General features: G+C 36.6%; 1 protein-coding gene and 1 pseudogene across 7 annotated transcripts in view; both read right to left on the bottom strand.

The window, feature by feature from the left end:
- Nucleotides 1-22,086, bottom strand: part of LOC105757032 (serine/arginine-rich splicing factor 3 pseudogene) — a 46,110-nt pseudogene extending 24,024 nt beyond the window's left edge.
- FUT8 (fucosyltransferase 8) overlaps nt 1-25,531 on the bottom strand; it is a 361,848-nt gene that overhangs the window by 326,804 nt on the left and 9,513 nt on the right. Inside the window, exon 1 of one of the 7 annotated variants that reach the window (XM_023726292.1) lies at nt 578-596. The exons of the other annotated variants lie outside the window; for them this stretch is intronic. The gene's annotated coding sequence lies outside the window, so the exon portion shown is untranslated. Of the gene's footprint in view, nt 1-577; nt 597-25,531 lie in introns of those variants that run through there. 7 annotated transcript variants of the gene reach the window in all.

Here is a 25,531-nt window from a genome sequence, read left to right as displayed (position 1 = left end):
CTGATTTAAAAGACAACTGCATAAAACAATAATTATAAAATTTTATTGTTAGTCTTGAATATATACAGATGTAATATATGTGACAAATTAGCGTGAAAATGGGAAGGAATGAAGCAATATTAGAACGAGATAATTCAAAATACACAAAAATAAAGAAAAGCATAAATAGTAAATATGTAGGTTAATATAAAAGACTATATTTTTCTTTTTAGCTTCTTTACAAGGCTAAAAACAACACGAAGCAATAAATACAGCACAGTATTATTGGTTTAACAACATAGATAGAGGCAGGAATGGCAGCTCTATTGAAGCAAAATTTCTATATTTTACTGAAATTGAGGTGGTATTATTCTGAGGTAGATTGCAATAAATTAAGATCCACATTTTAGGGTCTAGGACAATCACTTTAAAATATTTTAAAAAATCAACAAAGGTACTGTCTTAGTCATCTAATGCTGCTATAAGAGAAATACCACAAGTGGATGGCTTTAACAAACTGAAACTTATTCTCTCACAGTCTACTAGGCTAGAAGTCTAAATTCAGGGCATCAGCCCCAAGGAAGGCTTTCTCTGTCACCTCTGGAGGAAGGTCCTTGTCATCAATCTTCTTCTGGTCTAGGAGCTTCTCCATGCAGGAACCCAGGTTCAAAGGACACGCCCTGCTCCTGGCACTGCTTTCTTCGTGGTATGAGGTCCCAATGTCTCTCTGCTCGCTTCTCTCTTTTATATCACAAAAGAGACTGGCTTAAGACACAATCTAATCTTGTAGATATCATCAACATAACTGCCGCTAATCCAGCTCTTTAATATCATAGTGACAGGATTTACAACACACAGGAAAATCACATCAGATGACAAAATGGTGGATGGTCACACAATACTGGGAATCTTGGCCTAGCCAAACTGATGTACATATTTTTTGGGGACACAATTGAACCCATGACAGGTATTAAAATTGTAGACCACTAAATATCTATTTCATACAAAAGAAAGTGATAAAGGAGGAACAGAAGAACAAAAAAGACATGAGATATGCAGAAAAAAACAGTAAAATGGCAGACAGAAATCCAATCATAGATAAAACAACATTAAATGTGAATGGATTAAATACTCCAATCAAAAGAGAGACTGTCAGACTGAATTTAAAAAAAAAAAAAAAAAAACAAGATCCAACTATATGCTATCTACAAGAAATATACATGATATTCAAAGACACAAAAAGGTTAAAAGTAAAAGAATGGAAAAAGACAGACCATGTAAACAGTACCCAAAAAGGAGCCTGAGTGGTTTTATTAATATTAGGGAAAAAAGATAAGCTTTAAGACTAAAAGGTTACTAGTTACAAAGAAGGGCATTTTAAAATGATAACAGTTAATTCATCAGGAAGACACAACAATTACACACAAATATGTAACAACAGATACCCAAAATACATAAAGCAAAAACTAACAGAATGGAAGGGAGAAGAGACTACTCAACAATAATAGTTAGGGACTTCAATAATGGATACAGCAACTAGACAGAAAACCATTAAAGATATAGAATACTTGAACAACATCAACCAACTTGGCCTGACATTTATAGAACATTCCACATTCCACCCAACAGCAGAATACAGGTTCTTCTCAAGCACACATGGAATATTATGCAGGACAGACCATATGGTAGGCCTAAAAAAAGTCTCAATAAATTTAAAAAGACTGAAACATACATAGTATGTTCTCCAACCAGAATGAAATCAAATTAGAAATCAGCAAAAAACGAAATCTGGGAAACCAAAAATGTTAGGAAATTAAACAGCAGACTTCTAAGTAACTCACAGTCAAAGAAGACATCACAAGGGAAATATGTTTATAATTTTGAGCAGTGAAGAAAATAAAAACACAACAAATAAAAATTTATGGGATAAAGTTAAAGCAGTGCTTAGAGAAAAATTTATAACTATAAATGTTTAAATTAAAAAAGAAAGATCAAAATCCAAAAATTTAAGCTTCCTCCTCAAAAACTCAAAAAAACAAAAGTAACAAACTAAACCCAAAGCAAGAATAAGGAAGGAAATAATAATGATTATAGTGCAAGTCAATGAAATAGAAAACAAAAAATTAATGAAACCAAAAACTGGTTGTTTGAAAAGATCAGCAACTGACAAACCTTTAAGCTACACTGACGAAGAAAAAAAGAAGGAAGACACAGATTACCAAAATCAGGACTAAAACGTGGACATCACTTACAGAAATTAATAGGGTTATAAAGGAATAAACCAATAAAACTAAACCAGTTGTCTAGTCGATTCCAATGCATGGCAACCATGTGTTGCAGAGTAGAACTGTGCTCCATAGGGTTTTCAATGGCTGTGACCTTTCAGAAGTAAATCAACAAGACTCTCTTCTCAGGTGTGTCTGGTTGGTTTTGAACCATCGACCTTTCTATCAGTAGCCAAGCACCGAACCGTTTCTGTCACCTCAAGGACTCCTATAAAGGAATACCCTAAACAAACTCATGCCAACAAATTAGACAACTTAGATGAATTCCTAGAAAGACAAAAAAGTTACCAAAACTGACTCAAACAAACAAAAAAATCTGAATATACCCCTAATAAGTAAAGAAATTGAATCAGTAATTAAGAACCTACCCACAAAGAAAGCTCAGGCCCAGATGGCCTCACTGGTGAATTCTATCAAATATTTAATAATAATGCCAAAATTTAACAAACTCTCCCAGAAAATAGAAAAGGGAACAATTCTCAACTCATTTTATGAGGCCAGGATTACTTGATGCCAAAGCTAAACAAAGATATTACAAGAAAAAAACTTCAGATAAATATCTCTAATGAATATAGACTCAAAAATCCTCCAAAAAAACGCAAACTGAATTTGGCAACATATAAAAAGGATCGTACAACATGACCAAGTGGAATTTATCCCCAGAATGCAAAGCTGATTTACCATCTGAAAAAAAACTGTAAGACGCTCTGCATCCCACTTTGGTGAGTGGCATCTGAGGTCTTAAAAGCTTGCGAGCAGCCATCTAAGATGCATCAATTGGTCCCAACCCACTTGGAGCAAAGGAGAATGAAGAACACCAAAGACACAAGGAAAATATTAGCCCAAGAGAAAAAAGGGCCACATAAACCAGAGACTTCCTCAGCCTGAGACCAGAAGAACTAGATGGTGCCCAGCTACCACTACCAACCATTCTGATCAGGGCCACAATAGACGGACCCTGAAAGAATGGGAGGAAAATGTGGAACAGAACCTCAAATTCCTTAAAAAAACAGACTTACTGGAGCAGTTGAGACTGGTGGACTCCCAGAGATTATCGCCCTGAGATACTATTTAAACCCTGAACCAAAACTAGCCCCTGAGGTCGCCTTTTAGCTAAATAACACTGGCTCACAAAATAAAGACTATCACCCAAGAGTACTGTGCTCCTTTAAAAAACCATTTATATGAGGCCAAGCAGTCAACAATTTCTTTAAAACAAAGATGAGAATGTAAGGGGACAGGGAAACTAGATTAATGGAAACGGAACAACCAGAATGGAAATATTGAGAATATCCACCCATTGCAAAGAATGTAACCAATGCCACTGAACAATTTGTGTAGAAATTGTTGAATGGGAACTTAAATTGCTGTGTAAACCTTCATCAAAAACACAACAAAACACTATTTAAAAAAAAAAAAAAAAGAATGAACCCTGTAGTGTTTATTAAAATTGGAGGTACCAATTTGCACTCACAATTACAGATATATAGAAACATACAGAGATATGAATATATATGTGTATTCTGTGTGTATGCATGCACACGTGTGTGTATTTCCTAACTCTATCAACTGAGAGAGTCTAGAAGCAATGACACCCAATAGCAATGAGCACAACAACTGGCACCATACTATTCTCCACTAAAAGAAGTTGGGACTCCTTAGAAAAATGGCTGCTTCCACCTTAAAACCCATTGCCGTCTAGTTGATTTCAACTCATAGTGACCCTATAGGACAGAGCAGAAATGCCCCATAGGGTTTCCAAGGCTGTAATCTTTGCAGAAGCAGACTGCCATATCTTTCTCCCGCAGAGGAGCTGGTGGGTTCAAATCACTGACCTTTCCATTAGCAGCTAAGCACTTAACCACTGCACCACCAGTGGTTAAGATGGACCTGGAATACCTTTTGTAACAGAAAGTAAGGAAGAGCTCAAAGAATGAGGAAAATAGGTCTTAAGGACACAGAAATCAACTTGAAAGAGCTCCCACAGGCCAAAACTAAAAAACAATCTGAGAATTAAAATAAATAATGACAGTATATTGATAGCACTGAGTAAAATAAGCATTCGTGTGTGTGCATGTCTGTGTGTATTATTAGAAAATTAATTAATAAAAGTAAAAATTCGCCATTTAGCAACCATGATATTAATAACTGATTTGTCAAAATTCCACAAAGAGATGCAATATTAGTGAATGAAAGTCTGATGAGAAACAGGATATTTAGATAGTCTCAAGTATTTCCCCACAGATACTTATTAATTACAAAGGAAAAAATAGTTCCTTTATAGTGAAGAAGGAGGAGCCCTGGTGACACAATGGTTAAGCACTCAGCTGCTAATCAAAAGGTTGGCAGTTTAAGCTCACCAGTCGCTCTGCGGGAGAAATATATGGTAGTTTGCTTCTGTAAAAATTACAGTCTTGGAAAGCCTATGAGGCAGTTCTGTTCTGTCCTATAGGGTCACTATGAATTGGAATCGACTCCATGGCGATGGATAATAGTAAAGAAAACTGGCTATTGATGAAATTTAACATTACCAGTGATGGGACAAATCAATATCATGTATCTCCAGATATAACATTTTGAGAAGGACACATCACTACTGTGGCATCCCTGCCAAAAATGCATAACTTGATTCTGCTAAGAGGAAACATTATACAAACTCAAACTGAGGGACATTCTACAAAATAACTAGCCTATATTCTTCAAAATTGTCAGTGTCATAAAAGAAAGACAAAGAAACTTTTCCAAATTGAAGGAAACTAGAGAGAGAGAACTAAATGCAACTCATGACCCTGAATTCAATTCTAGAGCAGGGGAGAAAATGTTTTCTTTTGCTATATTATCTAGTCAACTGGTGAAATTTAAATAAGGTCTATGTTGTTGTTAAGAGAAAATGATAAATGTGGTAAAATATTAATATCTGAGGGAAGTGGGTGAAAGATATAGAATTCCTTGTACTATTCTTATTCTCTTTTGCAAGTCTGAAATTATTTAAAAATACAAAACTTACAAAAAAAATTAAAATGTCACTAAGGCAATAATTTGGGGATTGGAAAAGAGATGCTAGGTACCCGACCCAGGACTAACTTAAGGGTGGAGGATATTCTGCTACACTGTAAGATCCGAAATTGGATGGTACAGGGGGTAGAGACTGGGACCATGTCTGTCGATGTCTGCCTTCTGTCTTACTCATTCACAGCACCCAGTAAGTGTCTGCCACAAATGGTATACTCACTAAATATGTGTAAAACAGATGAACCCCAAAATAAATACCAGCACTAATAATCTGCATGAGAAAACTAACCAAATTACTCAGAAATAAGTTCTAAAGATAAACTTGAAGTTTATAAACATTTTTAGCAACAGAATTCTTGTTTTGTTTTGTTTTTTAACTAAAATTTTAAACAGCATTCCAATGCAAAAAAAAAAAAGAAATTAAAGTGAAGTTGCTCTAGTTTTAGTAGGGATGGGATGGAGGTTTAGAACCCTTCAACCTCTCTTCCTGCAGCCCCAAAACTCCAATACCACTTTCTCAGGATCTAAGAGCTCTGGGAACATAATTTAAAGATAAAAGGATAATCTATATTTTGAAGCTTTTGTACCAACCTGCACTGGTACATACTTTTCCTAAGAAATAGCATTACCCTTGCTTTTTCTAAACCTTGATCCCAAAAAAATCGCTCAAACCAAAGGCAAAATTATTTTCCCTCCACTTTTCTAAGCCTTTGGGACTGTTAAATAATCAATATTCAAGATTGGTTCTTACTTATATTACCTGGATTGCATAAAAACGCACAGTAGCTTAAAGCTATGAAATTTCTCTCAAGAAGTTGAACTCGAAAATGCACGTAGGAAAAGATATCAGCAAATAACTTATCCTCTAATAACTGAAAGATATATTCACAAACTGGCCAAAAGAGCACAAAACATGATCCACAAATTCACTGGGATCCCCAAAACCCTTTCAGGAATCCACAAAGCCAGAACTATTTTCATAACAATACTGAGACATTATTTGTCTTTTTTACAGAGTTAACATTTATATGGACTGTGAAAAACAGAGATAGATAAACAACTGGTATCTTCCAACAAATTAAGGCAATGGCACCAAACTATATTAACAGTCATTCTATGCTTCACTTCCACACAATGTGCGTGTGTTTCACTCAAGTTTCACTTAAGAATATCCCTGATAAAGAACAATTTTTTTTTTTTTTTTTGCTCCTTTTAAATCTCAACTCTTAGGTATACATCTTTTCAATAGTCTGTGTACTGAAATGGAAGTATGTACAATGCATTTCTGTGTATACTAAAGTACAATGATTATCTCAAGGACAGCACTTACGGGATTGTTGTGAGTTGCAAGCAGAACTAGCCACTTTTTGTGGAACACTGTTTTTACTTGAAAGAACTACGGTTGCTCAGACTTGAGTATTTGGCAGACATTTTCTCAAAAATGAACAAAGTAAATCCATCAAGTGAAAGTTGTCAGTGATAAATTCCAAGTTTCAAGTCAGAAGTAGAATTTCAAAAAACATTCACCACCATGAATGTAACAGGTTCCTTTTCTGGTGAGATTAACAAGTGTGATTTTTTCATATTTGTATAATGAATGTGTCAACATTTGGAAGATCTGCATAACTCAGTGAACCACTATTTTCCAAATGATCCAAGCTTAATGTTAGCCAGTCATGTATGGGTAAAAGATCCATGGAATGTGTATGACAGAGCCGTGGATTTTAATGTAACAGAGTAAAAAGGTTCACTACGATACAATTTCAGATTTCACAGTTTAAGAAACTACCATTTGTCAAGTTTTGGTGTAATATCAAAAAAAAATTTCCACAATCATCTAAAAAGCTATTAAAATACTTCTTCCTTTTCCAACTACATATGTGTGAGGCCAGATTTTATTCATATTCCTCAACCAAAACAACATATTGCAGCATGCTGAACGCAGAAGCAGAGATAACAATCCAGCTGTCTTCTTCTATTAAGGCAAACATTAAAGAGATTTGCAAAAATGTAAAACAATGCCACTCTTCTCATTAATTTTTTTGTCATGGAAATCAGTTATTTTTTTAAAAAAAATATGTTGTTCAGGTAAACATGTAATGGGTTTACTACTGGTTTTAAATGAATTAACAGTTTTAATTTTCTCTGTTTTAATTTCTAATATAGTAAATTATCAATATAACCCCACCAAAAAAAAGCTCTTTGCAGTCCCCTCAATAATTTTTAAGAGTATAAAGCGTTCTTAAGAACAAAATTTTGAGAACTACTACCAAACAGCAACAGACTGATTTGTCAGAAAACTTCTCCCAACCTCTACAGAACAAGAATTAAAAATTGTCATTCAATTCAGCAAAAGTAAAACTAATGTTTAAAAGAAAACTAACTAAACATTGTTATTTATCTTAAAATACTATTTTCCCTTAGTAAACAATGAAACATGTCTTTTCCAATATAACAGAAGGTAATTTTAGAAACCCTAAATATTTCCTCATTGTGAATTTCTCTGTATCGAATGTATCACTGATGTTAAAATGCTCAGTGGTTTTTAATGAAGTAAATTTAAAAGCTCAAAGAAAATTATCAGCTCTCTCTGCTTCCACTGGAATTCAGTGCATAAGTATTACTAATTAATATTTAATATTTGAAAATAGGAATAACTCTAAAATTCACAACTGTTTACTTAGCAGCTGTTACGATCCGTCTTTCAGATCTACATAAAACTATGACAGGAAAACAAAGTTTCTCAAGTTTTCAGAATAAGAAGCAGCTATGTAAATAAAATTGAATATACCATGGTCTGCCAGAGAAACAAATCAGTCTTAGAATATAACCAGAATGCTTCTTAGAAGCCAGGATGGCGAGACTTCAGCTCACTTTTTCTGCACATGTCACCAGGAAACATCAATCACTAGAAAAGGACATCATGTTCGGAAAAGTAAAGAATCAACGAAAACAGGGAACTCTAAATGAGGTGGACTGAGAAAACAGCCACACAATGGACTCAAATATACCAATGATCATGAAGATGTCATAGGACCAGGCAACATTTAATTCTGTTATACACAAGGTCGCCACAAGTCGGAGCCAACTTCACAGCAACTAATGACAAACAAAATGTAAATAAAATACCACCAAAAATATGTTTTGTTATTTGTTATTGCTACTGGTAGCATAATTTCCAGCATCATAGCAACACACAAGCCACCACAATACGACAAACTAAAAGTGCTTTTTTTCTTACGAGTTAACTCATTTAATTCTCACAATCCTATGAGTTAAGTTCTAAATTCATGCCTACTTTATAGAAGAGGAAACTGAAACACCATGGCTTCCCAAAGACATACAGATAGTTAAGTGAAAAAATGGGATCTGAACTCAGGCAATCTGTTTCCAGAACCTAGGCCTTAAATGACTACATCACACTGCCTCTCTCATGGTGTATGCTATGATGAAAACTATTTCCAGTGACTGCCCAAGTTACCAATGACCCATGGATTACTTTCAATCTTTACTAAAACTCTCTCATAGTCTGACACTGTGGACTACTCTTCAAACACTCTAGCCTTGACACTTGATACTTCTTTTGTTCTTCTGAGTATGTGTTGGTTCTCCTTTGTTGATCTGTTAACAAATATTTGTTGGGAACCTACTAAAAGCCAGGTATTTTCAAAGAGCTGAAGATACTGCAGTGAACAAGAGTCATGAATCTGTACTCTTCTGCTTGCCCTTCCATCTGCTTAATTTCCGTGGTAGATAAACAGATGTCTGCTATATTATTTTCTATACTTTCCAGTATGTTTGAAATGTTTCAGAGGTTAAGAAAAAAGTTAGATCACATCTCAGTAGAGAATGAATATTGGAGGAAGGGGAGGCGGGGAACAGAAGGAGGGAGAAAAAGAGGAAGAGGAAGAGGAGGGGGAAGAGGAGAGGCAGGAGAAGGTGAGGAGAAGGGTAGTAAAGAAAAGGGTTGTGAAGAGGGGGATAAGAAGGAAAAGAAAGGGAAACGCAGAGACAGAAGCAGCCTGTGAGAAAAGGGGAGAGAACCCTGTGAGGAGAAGAGGGAGAAGAAGAAAGGGAGGAGAGGCAGAAGGAATGAATAACCTCCTACCTCACCTTCCACAAAGCCAGCTAAACATTTTAAGTATCTGATACCTATCAACAAACTTTCTCTAGGCATCTCATATTTACCGTGGCCTAGTCATTAGGTGGTTAAGAGCTAGGCTGCTAACTAAAAGGTGGGCAGTTGGAATCCACCAGCCACTCCTTGTAAACCCTATGGGGCAGTTCTACTCTGTCCTGTAGGGTTGCTATGAGTCAGAATCGACTCAACGGCAACAAGTTTAGTCATTAAACTAGCCAAACAACATTGTTTAAATAAGTATTTGTTAACTCAGACAAACTTTCTCACAAATCATTTTCAGTGTTCAAAGTCAGGGAACATTATTCTTCTTGTTTAAGAAGCTCAAGCTTGTTAACCTGAAACCAGACTGTAAACATATGAAATTAAACATTTATATCTATATCATCAGATTAAAATAAGAACAATTATCAAATTCATTCATATTTTAAGGTTTCCACTTCACTTTTTCTAATTGAAATAACTTTGTACATCAGTATCGGCCACTGATAAACTATGTTTAAAATGCATTTTAAAAATTTACTACTTTATTTAACAGATAATAAAAAATCTAGCCAGTAACTTCATAAAATAATGCTTCCTACCAAAGGAAACATTACTACTTTTATAATAACAATTTAAAGAGTAAATAGCGCATTATTTTATTCACTTTTTACTTGCTACCTGAACTTTCCTTAACAGATAAGCACTTAATAAATGCTTTTTATGAGCATTATAAGAATGTAAAAAATTAAAGCATCTTTTATCTAACATAGCCAAACAGATATCAACATACATCACCATACCTTTCAAAACATAATTCTACACTTAGCTGAGTAAAATGCCTGCTTTTGTGCATGTCAAGTTGCCACAGAACTACAGTAACTGCAACGAATTAAGGATCTAATGGTACGCTATTGAGTGTTTAATGCATACCAAGCACTTTATATAGACTACTGTTAAATCATTTAAAACCTCATCACCACCCTATAAATATCTCCATTTTACATCAAGGAAATACCCTCAGTTAGTAAATGACATGGCTAGAACTTAACACAGATCTGATTCCAAAATCAGAGTTTTTCCATTCCAATCTACCATATTACACATACTAAAAGTTACAGTTCTCTAATCATTCATTAACAAAATATCGAATATATTATATATATTTTTCAGTAATATCAGTCTCAATATAAAGGGTAAGTTGTCTGTGGTACACGACTTAACCCCAAACTCAGTCAGATAAATAATTCCTGATGATTACAAACTAGTAAATGAACCAAACATTTCATGCTTGGCACCTGGCAAGCAATGTGGTCTTCATAATGCAAAAACAGGCAGACTACCATATACGAACAGCCTGTTTCAAAACCTATTCAGAACTTAGAACGCACTTTCCCATAAAAACATGCTATAAATAATTCAATTAATTCCCAGGCCAGTCCACATTTGGTACTAAACAGTAATATATCAACTATACCTAGCTATCATTCATCAAGATAAGAAAATATGTGTGTGCGTGCATGCGCACGCATCTATCTGTGTGTATATATTCATATTCCAAGTTCCAAACTGTGATTCCAGGAATTCATTTGCCTCCATGTTTGTCAGTGAGAACAAAGATGTCCCTGACATCATGGCAGCATGGCAGTGAGGCAGAGATTCAACAGTAGAATCTGGAGTCAAAGAGAAGAAAAACTAGTGGTGCCCATTTGAAATCCCATACAATCACCTAGAGATGACATTCCTCTACATAGGTATCATTCACTTCCCAAGTTATTTAAATTGAATAAGGGACAAACTCAGAAGAAAAGCTTCCACACTGGCAATTTCTATTCTTTAGGGCATTTAAATCTAGGGTGTTTATAAATTAAAGACTACCTGTCTCACAAGTTAATTTGGTGTACAATGGAAAACACATCTTTATTTTGCTTTTTGTCTATCTGAGGAGCATAAAACCATAAATACAATGCTTAATAGTCAATTTGGCAAACATGGTTTAAATTACTAATACATGCAACTATTATTTCGATATTCATTTGAGACAGGAAATCCATACTGCCAAATTAGTTACTTTTGTTACCCAGACTGCTGCTAGGCTGCTTCTCACATCAGTCAGTATATATACTGCAGGCATTTGGGTTTAAACTGATATTAAATAAAATATAATCAGGCAATCAGTTGAAGAAAATATATAAACCCAATAATAACAGTACAGATAGTCCCCAACTCATGACACGATTCCATACTGACGACTCCGTCATAAGTCCGTTCTGATGTTAAGTCGAATACCTCTTTTGTTTGTTTGTTTTCATTATTATTGCCTTCTATTATCAGTATCTTTATAAATCTGATCTTTCAACATCTGTGAGTGAACATATGAGAATGACAACATCAGCAAATTATGCACTGCAACACTGTATGTGTTGTACTGTACTTATTACTAATGATAAGATACACCAAAAAAAAAAAAAAAAACCAGACGGTCGTAACTGCAGTTCCTCGTAACTTGAATACATCATATGTCAGGGACTACCTGCAATAATAATTATTTGTTGTTGTTAGCTGCTGTCAAGTTGGCCCCCAACTCATGGCGGCCCTGGACCATTGTGATCCCTAGGGTTTTCACTGGCTGATTTTTCAGAAGTAAATCACTAGGCTTTTCTTCCTAGTATGCCTTAGTCTGAAAGCTCTACTAAAACCTGTTCACCATCACAGAAACATGCGAGCCTCCACTGACAGACAGGTAGGAATCAAAGCTGAGTGTAATAATTATAGCTACCTTCTATTAATACCATGTACCAGCCACTATACTGATTAATTTAAAACAGTTCACATAAAGCTTGTAACAACAAAACTAAGAGCTAGTTATTAACCCATTACACAGAGAGAGAAACAGAGGTTTAATAAAGTGACTTCTTTCTTCAAGATCACACAACCAATATATGGTAACATGAGGTCTGATATCAAAGACCATGTTCCTATCCACTTCACTACATTTACCTAGCACCTAGGAGCCAGGCACTGCGGTATGGGGGGGCGGTAACAAATTATGTGCCTTTACCTAAAAATTGAGCCCCTGGGTAACATAAACAGTTAAGCGCTTCAACTACGACCCAGGTTAGCGAACGGAACCCACGCAGAGGCGCCTCAGAAGACAGGCCTGGAGATCTACTTCTGAAAGATCACAGTCTTGAAAATCCGACGGAGGACCATTCTACTCCAACACACATGGGATTTCCATGAGTCAGAACTGACTTGATGGCAACTAACAATAGCAACCTAAAGATATTCACATCCTAATATTCATTCAATAAATATTTTTTGAACTCCTATTATGTTCCAGGCAATGTGTTAAGTCAAATAAAAGTTTTTACTGGGGGCTCTTAGTTGACGTGCTCTTCAACTAGGATTAACTATCTATAATAATATCCATTGCCAAGGATATTTGAAGAAATGACCAATTCCACAGAATCAGCAGAAAATGTACAAAATATGCGTGGAAAAGACTTGTCATAACAACAGCAATGAAGCTATCAAAGACCAAATAGGTTATATAAGAAAGATTCAAAAATCTCTTGAAGAGGCCCCAACTGGTCAAAGATGGGACAGTCTGAGCTTCGTTAAACATATTGTCAATGGATGGAAATCCAAATATGTCTAAATCCGTGAGTTCATAATGATCCTTAAAAAAAAAAAAAAAAACAACTAAATGATCACATTCAAAGGTTTAAAGAGAAAAAATGCATACTTCGAAAACTGGTAAATAAAAGGAACTGAATCAAGCATTTATCTACCTTCCCTTGTGAATTGTGCTACTGGATACCCAAACAGCAGATGAGGCGAGCGTATGGAAGCATTCTAAGTCACAAATGAAACATTTAGAATATCACGATTTTGCAACCTCCAATAAATAAAAATATTGCTGAGTAGGCAATGAGTATCAGTGGCTGTTAACGTCACAAAAAGAAATTCAACCAGACATCAAGTGCCTCCCAGTAAACCTATCACCTATAGTCTTTATTTTTTTTACCATTTTTTTTATTGTGGTAAATATATATGTAACAAAACGTTTGTCATTTCAACCTTCTTCACATGCAGAATTCAGTGGCATTATTTGTGTTCATTATGTTATGCAACCATCATCTTTACCAGTATCTAAATTTTTCCATCACCCTTAACAGAAGCTCATTGTTCCCTAAGCAATGAGCTCCCCTTTCCCTCTCCCTCCTACCCGCTCCTCATAACCACTAATAAACTTTGGTCTCTATACACTTGCCTATCCTAGATATTTCATTTAAGAGGAATCATATAATATTTGTCCTTTTGTGACTGACTTATTTCACTCAGCATGATGTTTTCAAGGTTCATTCATGTTGTGGCATGTATCAGGACTTGATTTCTCTTTACAGCTAAGTCAGATTCCATTTCACCATTTGTCTGTCAGTTTGTTGTACTATGGTGGCTTGTGTGTTGCTGTGATACTGGAAGCTATGCCACAGGTATTTCTAATATCAGCAGGATCACCCATGATGGACAGGTTTCAGCAGAACTTCCAGACTAAAACAGACTAGGAAAAAGGATCAGGTGATCTACTTCTGAAAAAAAAAACTGGCCAGTGAAACCCTTATGGATAGCAACGGAACACTGTCTGATATAGTGCTGGAAGATGTGACCCTCAGGTTGGAAGGCACTCAAAACATGACTAGGCAAGAGCTACCTCCTCAAAAGCACCTAACAACAACAAGGTTCCACTGTATGTATGTACCACATTTTGTCTATCCATTCGTCTGCTGAGAGACATTCAGGTTGTTTCCATCTTTTGGCCATTGTGAAGAGTACTGCAATGAACACTGGTGTACATGTATCTGTTTGTTTTCCTGATTTCAATCCTTCTGGATATATACAGTGAAACCTGTGAGAGCCAGAACTCGATGGGACTGCCTTGTTTTTCCGGGTCTCTCAAGTTTTCCACCTTTGACAGGGCACAGCCTTACCACTTTTCTCTCTATTAGTGGAAAATATTTGAGTTTTCCTTCTCTGACAGGTTTCTGCCTTACACAGGTTCTGGCTTTTGCGGTTTTACTGTACCTATAAGTGGAATTGCTGTATCATATGATAACTTTATGCTTACCGTTTTAGAAACCAGACAGTTTTCCACAGAGGCTCTACCATTTTACAATCCCACCTGCAATAGATGAGGGTCTCTATTTCTCCACATCCTCACCAACATCTGTTGTTTTCCATTTTTTTTATTATAACCATCTCAGTGGGTGTGAAGTGATATCTCATTGTGGTTTTCACTTGCATTTCCCTAGTGACTAATGATGTTGAGCATCTTTTCACGTACTTATAAGCAAATTTGCATTTCTTCTTTGATGAGAAGTCTATTCAAGTCCTTTGTTCATTTTTTTTATTAGGTTGTCTGTCTTTTTGTTGTTAAGTTTGAGGTGTTCTTTATATATTCTGAATATCAAATCCTTATCAGATATATGGTTCCTATCATGGATTGAATTGTGTCCCTCAAAAAATGTGTGCAGCAATTTGGCTAGGTCATGATTCCCAGTAGTATATGATCGTATAATCTGATGTGATTTCCTTACGTGTTGTAAACTCTATCAGTATGATGAGGTTATATGTGATCTCCTTATGTGTTGTAAACTTGATCACTATGATGAGGTTATACTGATGGCATCTTAGATAGTGTCTTAATCCAGTCTCTTTTGAGATATATAAGAGAAAAGTGAGCAGAGATACATGGGAACCTCATACCACCAAGAAAGCAGTGCTGGGAACAGAGCACGTCCTTCAGACCTGCGGTTCCTGCGCTGAGATGCTCCCAGACCAAAGGAAGATTGATGACACGGATCTTCCTCCAGAGCCGATGGAGAAAGCGCTCCCCTGGAACCGACGCCCTGAATTTGGACTTGTAGCCTACTGGACTGTGAGAGAATGGACTTCTCTTTGTTGAAGGCATCCACTTGCGGTATTTCTGTTGGAGCAGCACTAGATGACTAAGACAGTTCCCAAAATTTTTCTCCCAATCTGTAGGTTGTCTCTTTACTTTGTGGATCAAGTCCTTTGATGAATAAAAGCTATTAATTTTGATGAGGTCCCATTTATCTACTTTGTCTTTTGTTGCTTGTGCTTTCAGTGTCATATCTAAGACTTCACTGTTGATATCCTGGAGTATTATCCTATGTTTTCATCTAAGAGTTTTATGCTTTAAGATCTTGCACTTAGGTCTTTGATCCATTTTAAGTTATTTTTATATATGGTATGAGGTATGGGTCCAGTTGTCCCAGCACCATTTATTAAAGAAATTATTCTTTAATAAACTGGATGACTTTAACACCCTTGTCGAAGATCAATTAATCAGAGATGTACAGATTTCTGGACTCTCAATTCTATTCCATGTCTATCATTATACCAGTACCAGACTATTCTGATTACCATAGCTATATATTTTGAGATCAGGAAGTGTGAGTCCTCCTACTTTGTTCTTTTTCAAGATTGCTTTGGCTATTTGTGGCCCCTTGCAATTCCATATAAATTTGAGGATTGGCTTTTCCAGCAAAGACGCTGTTGGAATTTTGATGGATATTGCACTGAATCTACATATTGCCTTAGGTAGTACTGACATTTTAACAATCTTAGGTCTTCCAATCTACGAACATGAAATGTCCTTCTATTTTATCTTGGGACCACACCTGATTCTAATCAAACCTCAGGATCCAGCTCAAAATTTGCAGGAAATACAGAGAACAGAACACACTGAATTGTACCATAAACATACAATCAGCAGAATTCAAATTATAGGAAACTCTACAAGTCAAACGGCCAGGGTTCAATCGCTAAATTGTAAGGAAAAGAGAGTTGAGAGGTGAACTTACATATTAAGATGCTCAAAAGACCTATCAAACAAAAAAAAAATAAAAGGGTGGGCAAGATTAAATTATACTGTCTAGGGTGAACCCACTAGCTGCTCCATGGGAGAAAGATGTAGCAGTCTGCTTCCATAAAGATTACAGCCTTGGCTACACTATGGGGCAATTCTACTCTGTCCTATAGGGTCATTATGAGTCAGAATCTACTCAACAGCAAAGGGTTTTTAAGAATCCTTTGGGGAACTGATCTTCTCCCATTTTATGTGGTTCCGATAGTAATGTCAATGACAATTCCCCATAGTGATTAAAACCAGGGACAGGCCCACTAGAGTCCTTCCTTGGGAAATGGTAAGTTCACATCTGTCTGGGGCTATGCATCTCTGTCATGAAAGAAGCCTTCTAATATAAACAGAAAATGAGACCAAGGCAGAGAAGAAGTGAAGCCAGGAAATGGAGAGTATCCTAAAGAAATCATTTAGGTTCCTGAATCTGGGTGTTCCTGGACTATTCCACCTCTATTTATTCTGTTTACATTGCCAATAAACTCCCTTTTGTTTAAGCCATTATAGAACTGTTGTTGTTGTTAATGCCTCTCATTTTAAAAACACAAAACATTTTGCTTCTCTAAGGAAGCAAAAAATAGTGAATTATCTCTTTACTTGCTGTGGGCTTCACTTAATTTATTTTCAGTATTAGTGGCTATTAACATAAAGATATTATCAAACTCAACTGTAGGGCAATCATACATATGTGAAAAGATGCAAAAATAAAGATAAAGTCATATATAAGGAGACTGAAAACAGTTGCCCATTGAAGATTCACATTCCAAGCAGTCAGGAACCTTAAAGGCAGCTTTTAACGTAAATTTTAGTCAGATTTTAAATCTTCAATGCAGGTAGTGTTCACTTCTCACCACTTGATATTTTACTACTCTACTCACTCAACCACGACCTGTCTGTCACTTTGTCATACTGTGGTGGCTTGTATCATGCTATGATACGCAAAACTATGCCATCAGTATTTAAAATACCAACAGAGTCACCAAGGTAGACAGGTTTCAGCAGAGCATCCAGACTAAGACAGACTAGGAAGAAAGGCCTGGCTATCTACTTCCAAAACTTAGCCGATGAAAACCTTATGGATCACAACAGAATACTGTCTGATATAGTACTGAAAGATAAGCCTCCTAGGTTGGAAGGCTCTACACAATGGTCACAACAATGGACTCAAACGTACCAAAGATCATGAAGATGGCAGAGGACCGGGCATTGTATCATTCTGTTATACATATTCATGAGTTGAAGCTGACTCAATGGCAACTAACAACAACACTCACTCAAAGCTGATAATAAAGATATATATGACTGTGTCAGTTTGCCTTTACATGCTCATTCACTGATATTCATCAATATATGAAGACAATAACATATAGTAATAAGAAACACATGTACTAGCAGTAAGGATTAAAACAAAAGTCTTCTGAGTTGACAACATATGATGAACTTTATATAAGAAAGATTTATTAGTCTTTCTTCAGTTTGTTAGCCCGGAATGCCCCTACTTAGTCTTTGATGTTAAGCTTAAAAGTCATCTCCTTTCAATACAGCCTCTCACCTATCACTCCCTAGTGAAAACTGCCTCTGCCTACTCTCCTTCTGGAAACTCTGGTGGTGTAGTGCTTAAGAGCTACAGCTGCTAATCAAAAAGGTCAGCAGTTTGAATCTGCCAGGCGCTTCTTGGAAACCCTATGGAGGCAGTTCTACTGTCCTATAGGGTTGCTATGAGTCAGAATCCACTCAACGGTAACGAGTTTGGTTTTTTGGTTTTACTCTCCTCCTAGCATAGCAATAACCAAATCATAATTATTTATGTGTATGTCAGTAGTAATGAGAATCCGAACTGATGTAGTAAAAAACAAATAGAAAGGAGAAAATGAAGTAGACACTATCATAATACAATTCAGAGTTTAACAAGTGAAAGGATCTGAAGGGGATTCAAAGACAGCTCTGAATTCAAGTCTGGATAATGGGAGAGATAAGCCAATAATAGAGAAAGGAAATTTAGGAAGAAGAATATATTTTAGGTAAAGAAAACAAATTCCAATTTAGGCATACTGAGCTTGATGCGGAGCTTGCTGTTGAGCTTGAGCTGACAATCAGTGGAGATCTCCAGCTGGGAAGTGGAGTTCAGGCATTTACAGTATGTGAGTCATCTAAAAAACGTACTTACTGAAGCCAAAGAACAGGTAACATTCCAAGGAAAAGAATCTGGAGAAAGAAAATATACAACGTAAACACTTGAGAAACAAGTTGACTTTGTGAATAAAAAGAGAACTGGCTAGAATCTACAGGAGAACGAGGATGACTACAAAGTTATAAGAGAAAGGGAGAAAGAAAAAGAGTTCAGTGTCAAATCTGAAGAAGTGAGAATTAAGACTAAAGAGTTCTCAATTTGCAATTCAGAAGGTCACTGGTAATTATAAAGGGAATAAGTTCAGTGAACAAGAAAGTAGCAAAACTGAAGTAATAGACATGTACTGTTTAGTCATTTGGACTGCTGGGCAATACAAAAATGGTAGGGGGAGGTGAAGAAGAAAGAATAAGCAAAGAGTTTTTTTTTTAAAGGCCATTAAAGATGTTGTTAGGAGAGAATGAAATAAAAACGGAAAAGGAGGTAATGAGCAGATCTATACAGTAAAATACAGTAGAAGAACACAGCATCTGGATTAAAGGAAAACTCATTAACAACTTATGATATGCAGATACCAACAGGAAACACCTATACATGCAAACCTTGCTTGCTGAAAGCAAAGAGGACTTGAAGCACTTATTGATGAAGATCAAAGACTACAGCCTTCAGTATGGATTACACTTCAACATAAATCAAAAATCCTCACAACTGGACCAATAAGCAACATTGTAATAAACGAAAGTTGTCAAGATTTCATTTTACTTGGATCCACAATCAACGCCCATGGAAGCAGCAGTCAAGAAATCAAAGGACATATTGCATTGGGCAAATGTGCTACAAAAGACCTCTTTAAAGTGTTAAAAAGCAAAGATGTCACTTTGAGGACTAAGGTATGCCTGACTCAACCCGTGGCATTTTAAATCGCCTGATATGCGTGCAAAAGCTGGACAATGAATAAGGAACACCAAAGAAGAACTGACTCCTTTGAATTATGGTGCTGGCAAAGAATACTGAATATACCATGGACTGCCAAAAGACGGAACAAATCTGTTTTGGAGGAAGTACAGCCAGAATGCTCCTTAGAAGCGAAGATGTTGAGACTTCGTCTCACGTTCTTCGGACGTGTTATCAGGAAGGACCAGTTCCTGGAGAAGGACCTCACGCTTCGTAGAGGAGAGGGTCAGCAAAGAGAGGAAGACCCTTAATGAGATGCACTGACACAGTGGCTACAACGATGGGCTCAAGCATAGCAACAACTATTGTGAGGATGGCACAGGACCGGGCAGTGTTTCGTTCTGTTCTACGTAGGGTCGCTATGAGTCGGAACCAACTCGATGGCAACCTAACAAAAGCCAGAACCTGTGTAAGGTAGTCACTGTTAAAGAAGGAAAATTCAAATATTTTCCACTAAAACAAGCAATAGAAAAGAGGTAAGACTGCACCCTATCAAAGGTGGAAAACTTGCGCTACCTGGAAAAACAAGCAGTCCCATCAAGTTCCACCTATCACAGGTTTCACTGTATATTCTAACAGCTAGAAGGGACAGGATAGGTAGCCATGAAAGCCTAAAGAACACATTTCTGACACCATATGGGACAGAGCTGGGGAAATTACACAATTTAGAGACAGAGAAAAGCAAAGCTGAAGGACATTCTGTTGGATGGTCTTAATTTGTTTAATCTTAAAAAAAAAAAAAAATAGTCAGTGAAACAGCCTACAAAGTCTGAGGGTAGTATACTGTAATAGGGGCTACAAAGCGGTAGAAAAGGTCTGAAATAGCTCCTTTAAGAAGTCAATTAAAAAAGAAATGCCAACCAACAAAGCAAGTATTTTGGAGATTGCTTTCTAATTAATTGTCCATCTCATCTTCGCTTAACTAGCAGAAAGGCACAGATTCTTTAGTCTACTTGATCTGATTGTTATTCTTCTTTCTACAAAGACAGCCTTCTAAATCTGATCTGAGGTAATGATATTCTTCTTTTCCACTGTGTATTACCCCATCTATTCTTTGCTGTTATGAAACTTTTAGAATAATCATCTTTACTGCTTTAATGTGGTTCTAGTGTTGTTCTGATGCTTTGCTTAAACATCAAAGTAGTACTTAATTACTCAAGAAATCCTTAATATCCATTTTCTTAGAGATAAGTATTTGAGATAACTATATAGATAATAAAAATTCTAAACTTAGAAATTGTATTTTCTCACAGTTTGCAACCAGAAATGACAGCTACTCATTTATTACTATAATTAAAAGGGAAAAGTCTCTGAAAAATATGAATGATGGTCTTCAATATTCTGAAGCTTCAGAAGTTATAGAAATGTGTGTCTCTTTTCCTTTAAATTGAAATTTTTCCAATTACACAATTCACATTTAGGTACTTTTATGTATTACAAATGCAGTGGATCATTTTTAAATAAATATGGCACAGCACATGTTCAAAAGAAGAACACTGTTGTCATAAAAACAGTCACCTCAGAAAGCTCTACACTTATTCCTAGAATGCTGCCATTGCATAAAACAGCTTTGGGATTCAACTTTTGGAACTGCTTTAAAGTCTTAACACAATCTTTATAACACTGTCAGAAGTGACAAATCTTCATTCATTAAATATAGATAGGTTTGATTTGGGACTATTTCTAGGTATAAGGTGGTTTACCTAAATGAGAAATACCACTTCTAAACAAAAATGTGACTATAAAGCATGAGACAAATTTTCTTATGCTGCTGTAATGAAAGCATCATTAACATATATTTATAGTTATATTCCCCTCCTCCACAATATCTGCTCTGTGGGTTACCACTTATACATTCTAGTATGTTGGATAAAAATAAAAAGTTCGATCATTTTATAGCCATACTTTCTACTATTATGGGTAATACAAGAAGCCCTGAAGGTTTCTTAGAGTCAAATTATTGAATATCTGAAAGTAGTTTACAGCACTCATATTTTCAAATTTAGCTAGTTGTTATTCAATGTCCTATCTTTTTTTATACTGTACTGAAAAGATACATTACACTTCTGGATATACATTACACCTCTGGATATACCTGATATTAGTCAGTTGTCTACTCCTGTTATAAACATACACATATGGATAAACACTTACACACACGTATTTTTTAAATCACCCACATTCGCATTTTTTTCTTAGTTTGTCACCTATCAGCTTTGCCTCCTGATGAGTCCTAGGACTATCTTCCCAACAGTAGCCATACATTTCCTTTTGTTCTTGGAAAAACAGTCTGACTCCAATTTGGCTTCCATGAACTCAACATGGTTCAAACCTGCACTAAAATCAACCTACACTCTACCTTCAAACCTGCACTAAAATCAACCCACACTCTACCTTCTACCTCCAAAACAGAAAATAATTAAAACACACATCGTCTTTTTCTTATCTTCACAATCATTCACTACTCAAGCTTCAACAGTTTCTGAAGCTCCACCTCAGAGAATCATTCAACTTTGCCTTTATTCTTTTCAAAAATCCATTATATTAACTCAGCATTTAAGATCATCCTCATTCTCAGAGCTGTACACATGAACTAGGAAATTTCCAAGGAAAAGTTTAATCACTCACCTTTATTCTTCACGAGAGCCCCAAATTTGTCCATTGCTGAATCACCTATTAGACTATAAGCCTCATTTTTTGATTCAGAAAAAAACAGTAACCATATTTTAAGGAGAAAAATTAAGGTACATTCTAAGAAAAGATTCAGTGAATGTCTACCCAGCTGTGAAAATTGGAATAGAAGGATATCAAAATACTTCATTTTATGGAGAAAAAAAGAAAGGCACAGAGGGAACAAATGGCTTATCCAAGTCTAAACATTAGGTGGCAGAGCCAACACTAGTATCCAAATCTTACGATTCCAAGTTCAAAGCTTTTTACATTATCAATTCTTTCAAATTACTAAACAGGACCATGCTAAATGAAAGAAGCCAGACACAAAATACTACACACTGTATAATTCCAGCAATGTCAAATTTCTAAAAATGGCAAAGCAGAGACAAAAAGCAGATCAGTGATTGCCTGGGGCTGGGGATAAGAGCAGAGATTGACTGCAACTGGGCAAGAGGGAGCTTTTTGGGGTGATGAAAGTTCTAAGACTCGACGGTGATGACTATTGTACAATTGTATAAATTACTAAAACTTGGACTATGAATTTTATGATATGTAAATTACACCTCAATAAAGCTATCTAAAATTTACTAAGAATTAACTCAGGCTTAAGCTTGTGGCCCTTAAAAATCTCAAGACTTCCGAGCAACATGGCGCTATAGTCAGAAGCACCATGCTGTCCCTCCACAGCAATGATCAGAAAAACTAAGTCAAACAGAGTCACGTGTCAATCCTGAAACCCTAAGCATCAAATGAAGAGATAAAAAACTCAGCCAAGCACTGAATGGAATAAAAAACTGACTAAGAACAGAGAGCGAGGAGAGATACACGCAGTGGTCCCCTATCAGCTACCACAGCACAGATCCGCCATCTTGGACTCCTATCAGAGATCAGTGAACAGAAAGTATGAGAAAGCAGCTTCACAGAGTTTCAGCAGGAGACAGAACAAACGGTATCCAGCGATATAGGCTTTCCCACTCCCCACTCTTCTTCACTCCCACTTAGCCTCCTCTGCTTCCTGCAACTACAGTCTCTTGGCCGGGAAGCCCCAGCTTCACCCCTATGTCACCTGGATTCCACCCGCCGGCACCGGCCGGCTGCCTAAGTGCCTTTTGTTGGCTGCTGGTATTGCTTTGTTATGCTTCTTTAGATTTCCTCCTTTCCTCTCACCACCTCCCCCTCCTTTCTCTCAAATACCTGGCTCCATGTGCCATCTTTGCTTCTTCCTGAAAAGGCTGTGAAACACCACTCGACTGTGAAACTGCTTCCCGGCCTGTGCTGTCATGCTGGTGGGGATCCCCGGGGCTTTTTTGTTTGTTTGTTTGCTCTGATTTGTTCTGTTTTGATTTGTTTGTCTTCTTGTTTTCTTTTACTTTTCTCAGCTTGGGAGCCCCTTCTAGCCAGGTGGTACTGCATGGCTTGGAAGCTACTCCCTTACTCTGCACAGTCCTAAAGGGACACGCCTGGCGGCTTTTTTTTCTCATTTTTTTTGTTTGTTTGTTTCTTTGTTTTGTTTTCTTCTCTCTCTTATTCCCTTTTTGTCTTTCCTCATTTCCAGTTTCTCCATTTATTCATTTTTTTCTTTTACCCTTTTTCTTTTTTGTTTTTCCCCCTTTCTGGGTTTCTCATCTCCCCACTCCAATAGCAAGCTCCATTAGCACTCTTTTGTGTTTGTGTGTATGTTTTTGGCTCCTTTTCCTCTCTCCTCTCTTTCATCTTTCCCATACCCATCTTAGTTCCACACATCACAATCTACCCCCTCCTTCCTGCCTTCCTGCACCATGCACTGAACATCACATTCCCAAGCAGCAGAGGCACAGCCTACTGGAACTTGCCCTGCACTGATTCCCAGTCCTCACTGTCAGCCCTAGTACATGCCACAAACAACCCATCCCAGCAACTCCCCTTCAGCTGGACCTGCCCTGCTGCACCATACCTGAATGACTGACCTTGCCCACTGTAGAAAGAGGTGAAAAGTAACGTACTCACAGATGAGCAAACAACAAAGAATGCACAGCCCGCCTGCTCAGATATAACCAAAAAAAAAAAAAAAAAGGCAGGATGAAATAAACAAATCTATAATCAATAAACAAGGAAAATAACCGCTGAATGCCCCGAAGACAGCAGACAATATCAAAACATTTACAAAAACAGGACAGGATGGTTCCAGTAGGCTTCTAAAATAAAACACCAGATGGCCTTCCAGTAGAAAAAAAGGCACTAGACCTACCTGATAGGAAATTAAAATCTCTAATATTCAGAATTATCCAAGAGTTGAAGCAAAAAGCAGACAAAAATGAGGGAAAAAAAGACAAATTCATCGAAAATACAGACAAAAAATGGAAGAATTCAGGAAAACAATACAGGAACAAAATGCTAAAATAAATTCACAACTAGAAATCATACAAAAACAATAATTAGAAATCCAAAAGATAAACAACAAGATTTCAGAAATAGACAGTGTCACGGAAGAGCTCAGGAGCAGTTTCGAAACGATGGAAGATAGGGTCAGTGAAATTGAAGACAAACACTTGGCTACAACTCCGTTTGAGGAAAAATCAGAAAAAAGAATGAAGAAAAATGAAGAAAACCTGAGAATTATCTGGGATACAATCAAAAGCAAAAATCTTCAAGTGATCGGAGTTCCAGAACAGGGGGAGAAAACAGAAGACACAGAGAGGATCACTGAAGAACTGCTCACAGAAAACTTCTCCAATATCATGAAAGATGAAAAGCTGACCATCCAGGAAGCTCAACAAAACCCATATAGGATAGACCCCAAAAGAAAATCACCAAGGCATATCATAATCACACTTGCTAAAACCAAAGACAAACAAAGAATCCTGAGAGCAGCTCGAGAAAAAGAAGTCACGTACAGAGGAGAAACAATAAGACTAAGCTTGGATTATTCAGCAGAAACCATGTAGGCAAGAAGGCAATGGGGTGACATATATAAAACCTTGAAAGAAAAAGATTGCCAGCCAAGAATAGTATACCCTGCAAAACTCTCATTCAAATATGATGGTGGAATTAGGTCATTTACAGATAATAGAAATTAAGGAAATATGTAAAAACCAAACCAAACTTACAAGACTTATTAAAGGGAGTCCTTCGATCTGTGAACAAACAACATCAGACCACAGGCTGAATCTAGGACACAGGATTGTACTAGCCAGATATCAATCTAGGAAATGAACTCTTAAGGACCATGCAAAATCAAAAGAATTACAACAGGGAACCAGAGAGGTTAATCTGTAAATAACAGCAGCATCAGAACAATAAAGGAGGGAATAAACAGTGTAAGTATAAAAACTTCTAATGCAGAGGAAGGCAAGGCGATACCAAGTAATAATAGACTGGTTCAAATCTAGGAAGACAAGGGTAAATTTCAAGGTAACCACGAAGAAAGTTAACAAACCTACTCATCAAAATAAAGA

Source organism: Trichechus manatus, unplaced genomic scaffold (genome assembly GCF_000243295.1).
Source record: "Trichechus manatus latirostris isolate Lorelei unplaced genomic scaffold, TriManLat1.0 scaffold00010, whole genome shotgun sequence".
NCBI lineage: Eukaryota > Metazoa > Chordata > Mammalia > Sirenia > Trichechidae > Trichechus > Trichechus manatus.
Note: the sequence above shows the minus strand (reverse complement) of the source record. Positions and strands in the feature narration are given on the sequence as shown.